Genomic DNA, 9,636 nt, shown 5'->3' on the forward strand with positions numbered 1-9,636 from the left:
CGGTCGGTCGGCGGTGTTTACATTGGTTTGTTGCGTGTTCGGTTTCGTGACGAGTTGTTTGATTTTAACGTTCTTGCGGTTCCTTCTCTATTTGTCTTACGAACGGCTCGTTACAAATGTGTACACTGTTTTTTTCTATTTTAAGCAAAATAGTAATAATGTAATGTCTGTATTAAGAATGCCTGTATAGTCCCTCAGAAAGTTATTATTGGAAATGTTATATTTTGTAGACTACACGTATTTTCACGTGAAATGCATCATGTAAAGTCAATCACTCACATGCTAAATAGAGAGGACCTGGATCAATAATATAAACAACCATGTTAAATGTGTCATTTTCTATCACGCAACTTCCTTCGATTTCGTGAGAACATTGAGAAAGCTTTAGTTCTAGAATTTTTTCCTCGATTCTAAGATATCGCTACTTCCACCTCAAACACATTATTCCCAACGAATCCAATAATTACTATGCCCGAAATTTCCTAGTCTCGTAACGTAGTTATTTCCTATAAAAATTTCAACCTACATCTCTTTTGAGTTGATATCATTCCGATTTCCATACGATGAAGCTACTTTTTCTTCTCTGACTCTATGTGACGCGGACGCTCTTCCAATTCACAAACGATCGACAAGTTCCATTTGCGTGGTTAAGAGAAAGACCAAAGGAATAAGTGAGGATGCCCGGTAAAACCGCTTCTAATCAGCCCAAAGCCTGTTCGGAGTACAATTATTAAGGATCGATTCATTCGTCATCTATCATCAAAAGTAAGTCCCCCTCCCCCATTTTTTATTATTTATTTTCCTTTTCGCGCATCTTTCAGGTATTCCTTTTAACTATTTAATTTTTTTATCACAATAATTCAGTGAGTCCAATATTCATTATTGAATTTAATACACTTTCCTCCCTATTATCATAATAAACAAGACGCAAAATTATTATTACGTTTTGATTTATTGATTTGTTTTAAATTCACTATATATCTTTGATATCAAGAGTGAGAGAAGAAGAAAACGACATCAAAAGTAACATAAGAAAGTATAAGGTTAATTATAAAATGTGTTTTATTTTGTGTATAATCACAGTTGGAGACAAATATTTAATTTTAATCCTTTTCAGAATGATGTTATTTAACCCGTAGAATATCATACTGTTACTGTATGTAACATTCTCTGCTCTCAACTTTCCACAAAATCCAATAACTTCAGAGGAAATGGAAGTAAAAGAAAAGATTAAAGACATTTTAAAGAAATAAGAGATAAAAAGAAATTACAAGTAGAAGCAAACACTAGATTTTCATTATCCAAATGAGATTCCAAAGACAGAAACAGTTGATCTGTTGGAGTATGATGAAAGTGAGAATTACCTTCCAAAAGAAGTTATTTGTACTTCTGTTGAAGCAGCAATATCAAGCGACTATAAGGGCAAGCTGTGAAATACTCGAGGAGTAATAAAATAGGACCAAGATCGTTGAAATCGGTTAAACGAAGATATAAAAATATAGCATCACTACCACAATTACGACGATGGGAGAAGTAGTTAATGCAGGTGATACCAGAAGAGAAGAATTGCAAAGAATTTCTGACATTAAACCATTTCAATAAAGCGCTGCAAAGAGGAATAATAATTCATGATATTGACATCGGTCGATGGGCTTCTCGAACATAACAAGAGGAAAATACACTAGGATTCATAACGTCAGATACGCGGATACAAAGATTTAAAATTAAACATAATATAGTATCTTGTAAAATAACGAAATTTATCATAAAAAATCTTGTTATCAAAATTAGAATTGGAAAATAAGTGCGATACATTTATAACTAATGTAAAGTATTATATTAATCGATATGGAGTGGAAAATATTTACAATTCGGATCAGAGTGGATTCCAATTAGATCTTCACACCGGTCGTACACTCAGTTGCATTGATGCTATACCATTCACTAGACTGATAATCACTAGAAAATTCCAACCAGCCGTGTCTGTTTCAAACAGATCGTTTTTCATGATTGTTGATTCATCAGGCAAGCAGAAATGTGTCAAAACAGAAGTGACGTTTTAACAACTTGACGTTTCTTATATGTTTTTATCAGAAAGTTATCCGCTCACGTGTAACGCGCAATCAGTAGAAGAAGAGTAAGAATTTTAAAAGTAAATAAAAAATATTTTTAAATGTTTTTTTTATTTAAAATATTTTTTTCAAATATAGTAAAGTAGAATGTTTATTAACCCTCAAACACCACATACGTGCGAATTCGCATCAGCAAAAATTTGTTTTGTTTATAAATTTGTAATTGTATCAGTCAACGGTCTCTGCTTGATACGTTAAACATGTGTATACCTAGGATGGCTATCTGGCAAAAGAAACATCATCGCTTGTGTTGATCCTACCAAACAGTGCGTGTCGAAAATTGCGTATGGGGCGAATTTGACACTAGTTTAGTATTAATAAACATACAGTCCGCCACTTAAATCTGGACAAATTTGAATTTGACATTCCCGCTATATTATAATGCAGCAGTACGTGCCAAATGGCGTAAAGATAGGTCAGAGACGTGGGTAAGACGTAAGACGGCTATTTCGTGGTTAATAACCTCGAAATAGTCGAGTCGTTCAGGTCGACATTGGAATATAACCGAAGAGCGGCGGTTTTTGAACGTGTCCGCGCCGGAAGGACGCCAAACAAAATAATCAAGTTCTTCAGATACTCCAGGTCGATAGTGTATGACATTGTCCAGAGGTACGCGGCCTCGGAGAAGACCGAGGTGGGCTTCTGTACTCTGGCGAGAAAAATACACGTAAAGGAGAAGGCGATACAAACTCCGGAACTCGTTCGAAAAGCACAAGATCTCATTTCTAAAGAAAGTATCTCCAGGGATTTCACTCGCAAAATTAGCGGCCATCTTGGGGGTGAGCGACACCACCCTTCGTCGGATCGTTCAAGAGGACCTCAGATACAAGTCCTACGTCCTACTTAAGGCCCGACAGATGCTCTTCAAGGCCGCTAAAGCCAAGAGACTTGCCCGTTGCAACTTGCTCGTGTGTCACTGAAACACACAGCTGCTGGCCGCATTAGGTTTTTCTCTGACGAGAAGATCTTCACCTTGGATGTCAAGGTGAACCGAAGGAATGATCGTTCGCTTGTCCACAACCCCGAGGATGTCCCCGTAATGGCCAAGACCAAGTTTCCGGGCAATATCCACTTCCTAAGCGTTGTCTCGAGTAAGGGCGACGTCGTGCCACTGCATTTCTTCAAGAAGGGGGAAACGGTCACGAAGGATGTTTATATGGAAATCCTACAGTGAAGCCTTGGATGGAGAATGTGACTGCAGGAAGGCCATATATCTTCCAACAAGACGGCGCAACTGCTCATACGAGTCACTTAGTACAGAACTGGCTCTCAGACAATGTCGAGATGTTTTAGTCGAAGGATTTCTAGCCTCCGAATTGTCTCGACTTGAACTCTCTCGACTACTACGTGTGGGACGTAGTCGAGAAAGTTACTAACAAAGCCATACACCCTAACGTAGCCTCCCTCCAGGTCGCTATCGAAGCGGTATTCACGAAAATGGACCAGGCGCAATTGCAGACGACGTGCTTGTGCTTTCGGAACAGAATCGAGGCGGTGATCGAAGAGCAGGGCGGCTACATTGAATGAAAAAATTCAAACAAGATCCCTTAACTTAACTATAAAATAATCTCTTTGTATTTTTACATATTTTCTGTAATAAAGGACTTTTTCGAGAAAAAATTTTCATGTCCAGATTTAAGTGGCGGACCCTATATTATTGGTGCGACTGAAAAATATTAAGTGATTAGAATTACATTAAATGTAAGTACATTTAATGTGTTACCTATGTTTTAAAAGAAAAAAAAATATTATGATGATTATTTTTCAAAAATTTATATGAATTCTTATTTTTAAAAATTCAATTTTTTAAACATGATTTCGTTATTTCTTATAGTATGTAACGAAGCGTGCCCACCTCGTTACTAGTTCTTTTATACTAACATATCCTAGTTAATCATATCCTAGTCAATTATTATATTCCTTTCGTTGTTCTCGACCGTTGTCGAAAGTAAAATATATTTATGTTCCGTTCTTCCGCTGTACTTAATTCCACTGCCCGACACCCGTTAGACGACTAACACGCCGGGAGCCCGATAGTCCTGCCGGCCGCCGCTACGCGGCGCGAACGCGAGGTTGAGGCAGCAACTCGCAGTTAAATTTCCGCGGCCGCCGCTATAAAAGGGGGGCTCGCGGAACCATCGACACGAGTTCACCGCCGGTCTCCTAGGAGACCAGCACGGGAGCGTGACACCGCGAACTCAGCCTCTCGAGGCACACCAGTTCCAGACGACGACGTGCCGGGTTTCGGCCGCCGATCGAACTCAGCGGATAGCGTGTCGGGCTTCGACCGTGACTCCCCAACATTGTTCCAGACGACGACGTGCCGGGTTTCGGCCGCCGATCGAACTCAGCGGATAGCGTGTCGGGCTTCGACCGTGACTCCCCAACATTGTTCCAGACGACGACGTGCCGGGTTTCGGCCGCCGATCGAACTCAGCGGATAGCGTGTCGGGCTTCGACCGTGACTCCCCAACATTGTTCCAGACGACGACGTGCCGGGTTTCGGCCGCCGATCGAACTCAGCGGATAGCGTGTCGGGCTTCGACCGTGACTCCCCAACATTGTTCCAGACGACGACGTGCCGGGTTTCGGCCGCCGATCGAACTCAGCGGATAGCGTGTCGGGCTTCGACCGTGACTCCCCAACATTGTTCCAGACGACGACGTGCCGGGTTTCGGCCGCCGATCGAACTCAGCGGATAGCGTGTCGGGCTTCGACCGTGACTCCCCAACATTGTTCCAGACGACGACGTGCCGGGTTTCGGCCGCCGATCGAACTCAGCGGATAGCGTGTCGGGCTTCGACCGTGACTCCCCAACATTGTTCCAGACGACGACGTGCCGGGTTTCGGCCGCCGATCGAACTCAGCGGATAGCGTGTCGGGCTTCGACCGTGACTCCCCAACATTGTTCCAGACGACGACGTGCCGGGTTTCGGCCGCCGATCGAACTCAGCGGATAGCGTGTCGGGCTTCGACCGTGATTCCCCAACATTGTTCCAGACGACGACGTGCCGGGTTTCGGCCGCCGATCGCACTCAGCGGAGAGCGTGACTCCAGAGCACATTGTGCCCGACGACGACGGCCCCGAGCCCGGATCGCGGCTTGCCGCCACCGCGACCACCCACCACTCCGAGTTGCATCGGCAACACCGATCGCACGCGCCTCGGCGCCGTATGCACGTCACTCAATGTACAGTAGATTAATAAACTCTCGTTGTAAGTTAACCACACCAAGCGCATTACTGCCAGCCCTCTCTCCTATTACGATCCTGGACGCCGGCGAGCTTATCCAAGCGATAAATAACGCAAAAGCACGAGGCGAGGGAAGCGACCCCGTTACAAGTATGACTGAGCAGAAGCAGAGACGCTATACTCTGCGTAGTTACCAGTCAGTAGTAGAAGCATTAAACTCCGAAATGTCCGATATTAGTGATGTTTGAGGCGCATATGCGATAAACATAGATGTGGCTATTGTTTGGAATGTGTAGAAAATTCACAATAATATTTTTTTATCTGTCCTTTTTTGTAGTATAGTTTATTATAATGATTTTTTCTCTAATAAATAACATTTTATTCATATACCCTAGTTTTTACGACTTTTAAAAATACCTTATTTTCGGACACCTTTAACAAGTCTTTCTTTTTGTAAAACCTTTATGGACATATTTTTCTTAAAATATGACATTTTTAATTTCTTTAATTACCAATAAGACTGAATACATTTAAAAAATTTCAATTTTTTTTAGGAAAAGTGCATTTTCGAAAATTTGCTTTTCTTTGTAACAAATTTTTTATGTTGAGAAAATTATTTTATCGCTTTTTCAATATTTCCATCTAATTTGTGATAAAATTTCACACAAAAAAATACTTATAAATTAAAATTATTTTTATCTTTAAAGTTATTATTCATCAAAAACTCAAAATCCCGACTCGCACTAGTGTGGTGTTTGCGTATATCTAAATGAAGTGTGGTGTTTGAGAGTTAATATCCTGGAGCGCATATCAAATAATGAATAGCTTGAAAGTAAAATAGCGTGAAATATTAAAATAAAATATTAAGCTATCAAAATGTCACTTCTATTTTGACACATTCCCGCTTGCCGGATAAATCAATAGGCATGAAAAACGATCAGCTAGAAACGGACACGGCTGATCGAAACTTCCTAGTGACTATCGATCTGGTGAATAGTCAGGGTTGAGAAGTAACGCGTTACTTGTAACGACGTTACTATTTCGTTATTTTTTTTGTAACGATTTGGTAACGCCGTTACTTTTTTGTATCAGTAACGAAAAAGTAACGGCGTTACATTTTCTTTAGTAACGAGTAACGAAATTCATCGTTACTTGTATCGTTACTTTTTTACTATAGTGACTTTTGTACACAGAACGCGGCAACACTTGCCACGCGACAAAAGTTTGCACACGATAAACAATTAATATGCTTTTCGTAAAGCCCATTCTACAATAAGCAATAAATCTTAAGTCATAACAAAATTGACCAATCATAGTCGACTATTAGAAGAATAATCCACTGTAATTGGTCAATTTTATTGCAACTTAAAACTTATTGCTAATTGTAGAGAGCCTCTAAAGCGTGGTCTACAATGAGAACTTAAGCCTTAAAATTTAAGCTTTAAACTCTAAGCCGTAAGAAATTGATCAGTCACAGTCAATTATTTTTCTTATAATTGACTGTGATTGGTCAACTTCTTACGGCTTAGGACTTAAAGCTTAAATTTTATGTCTTAAGTTCTTATTGTAGACCACGCTTAATCCTTTGCGACATACATTTCTCTATCAAATTAATTTCACAGATAAATGTACCTTTAGGGGTTTTTGGCAATCGCTGATTACGAATCCGAAGCCAGATTTTCAAAATTTTAAATGGCGGATCCAATATGGCGGACGAATTTTAAAAAATTGTAGTATTTGTATGAAACCTAGTATCTAGTGTTTTTTGGTTCGCTGATTATGAATCTGATCTCAGATTGTCGAAATTCAAAATGACGGATCCAAAATGGTGGACAAACATGTTAAAAAGTGGATAAAATATCATGAAAATCATTACTCGGTTTTTTAGGATCGTTAATTACGAATCAAATATCAAATTTTCAAAATTCAAAATGTTTGATCCAATAAAGAAGACCAAGAAATAAAAGAATGTGTTTTTGGTCTTCAAAATTAGTTGGCGGAGATCTTTTTGGCAGCTGATTACGAATCGAAAATCAAGAGTAAATTTTTTGATCCAATGTAGCGTGCCAAACATGTAAAAAATGAGTCTTTTCAAAAGATAGAAAATATTCTCTCGCTAAAATCTCGTTTTAGCGTTACCCAGAGCTACGATGCTAATTTTGAAAATTTGATCAGCGACCCAAAAAACTCTAGATACTAGGTTTCATACAAATACTATAATTTTTTAAAATTCGCCCGCCATATTGGATCCGCCATTTTAAATTTTGAAAATCTGATTCCGGATTCGTAATTAGCGACCCAAGAAACCCTTAAATACCAAGTTTCATAGAAATCTGATAATTTTTTAAAAATTCGTCCGTCATATTGAATCCGCCATTTTGAATTTTGAAAATCTAACTCCAGATTCGTAATCAGCGATCTCAAAAACCCCTTAGACCTTATTTTTAGCTTATTAATTATTGTTGATTAGTCACAATTACATTTATTGTATAAAAAAGCAGTATTTTTGTAGTTTGTTTATTTATAAAATACATTTCCTCAACAATAAGAATGTTTTCAAAATTTTTTAATGACAACTGATGTTCTACATAACTGATAATGTGCTTTTTACTGTACAGATGTGTTGAAAACTATGTAAAAAATATAAAAAACTAAGGGCAAAAAAGTGTCCAGTATACGGTACACTATGCCGGAAAGGGTTAAGGGACGCCGCACACGAATTGATATAACAGTAACGTATCGTAAGAATTGACTAATCACTTTGAGTAAGGTCGAACCGTAAGGTCGCCATTTTTGTGAATACTCGATTGTAATTGGTCCATTTTTACGGTATGTTTTACGTTACTGTTATGTCAATTCGTGTGCGGCGCCCCTTAACCCTTAGGAATCTGACCTCAGATTGTCGAAATTCAAAATGGCTCGCAATCGCAAGATCGCAAGGAAATTGACCAATCATAATTGATTATTTTTCGATCGCAAGAAGAACAATCGACTATGATTAGTCAATTTCTTTGCGACCTTGCGATTTGCGACTAATGTAGAATGAGTTTTATGTCGTTATACAACAATGTGTGCTTTCCGCTTAAATATCTTATATTTTGTCTTTATATATGTATAATTTATGTACCGTCTCTCTTACTATTCGTTTTATAAGCCGATTTTAACTTTTTTTTTTTACAAAAGTAACGGAAAGTAACGATTTTTTATCGTTACTTTTCAAATAACGATAACGCGTTACTTTTTAGAATCAGTAACGAGTAACGGTAACGAGTTATTTTTTACCGCAAGTAACGGTAACGGTAACGCGTTACTTTTAAAAAGTAACGTTCCCAACCCTGTGAATAGTATAGCATCAATGCAACTGAGTACTTTAGCAAAAACAATAGAATCTGTAGTACAGTTTATATCTGCAACTACGCATAGTTACACAATACAACTGGTTATTTCCGCTGATAGTAGATTTTTGTCATCTCTTTTGTTTATTAAAAGAATCCGCAAAAACGTTTGGTTCACGAGTGTAGGAATCATTATTTAACGCTTCTAACATTTATGTAACGACATCAAAATCTGATAAATTAACACCAGCTTATATAAAAATCTTGTTGAGGAAAATTTTCTATCCAAATGTCGGGCCATAATATGTATTATTATTAAATTCTTGGAGTGGGCATTATCCCAATATACAGGGTGCGCCAAAATCCGGACAAGTTATACATTTTTTCCAAACATATTTTTTATTGCAAAAACGAAAAGGTTTACGAAATTTTTTTAACCACATTGTTTGTAAGGCCATAAAGAATATATTTACTCAATATATCCCCTGCTTGCTTGAATGACCGCCTCCATTCTCGGTCTGAAGCGTGCGCAAGCGCGCTTTAATGTGTCACGGTCCATATCGGTGAATGCCGCTTCAATAGCGGCTCTCAATGATGCGACGTTTGGATGTCTGGACTTGTTCGTGACCCTTTCAACTACGCTCTATACATAGAAGTCCAAAGGATTCAAATCTGGGCTGTTGGAAGGCCAGAATTCTTTCGACGTTGTCCGACAACCAATTTTGCACCAAATGTGTGGGCGGGCGCACTGTCCTGCTGGAAAACATACGGCTTTCCAGACGACACAGTTTCCATCCACGGCTTCACTACATTTGTCAGAACACGCAAATAAACTTCTTTTGTGACATTTTCCCCTTTGTTAAAGAAATGCGGTGGCATGACATCATTCTCACTGAATACAACACCTAGCACGTGAACATTGCCGTACAATTCTTTTCCGACTCATTGTACTTTGCGATGACATCATACACAGTCGAT

This window comes from Odontomachus brunneus, unplaced genomic scaffold (assembly GCF_010583005.1).
Source record: "Odontomachus brunneus isolate Ranch 3 - 2012 unplaced genomic scaffold, Obru_v1 Obru_scaffold_271, whole genome shotgun sequence".
In the NCBI taxonomy this organism is placed as follows: Eukaryota; Metazoa; Arthropoda; class Insecta; order Hymenoptera; family Formicidae; genus Odontomachus; species Odontomachus brunneus.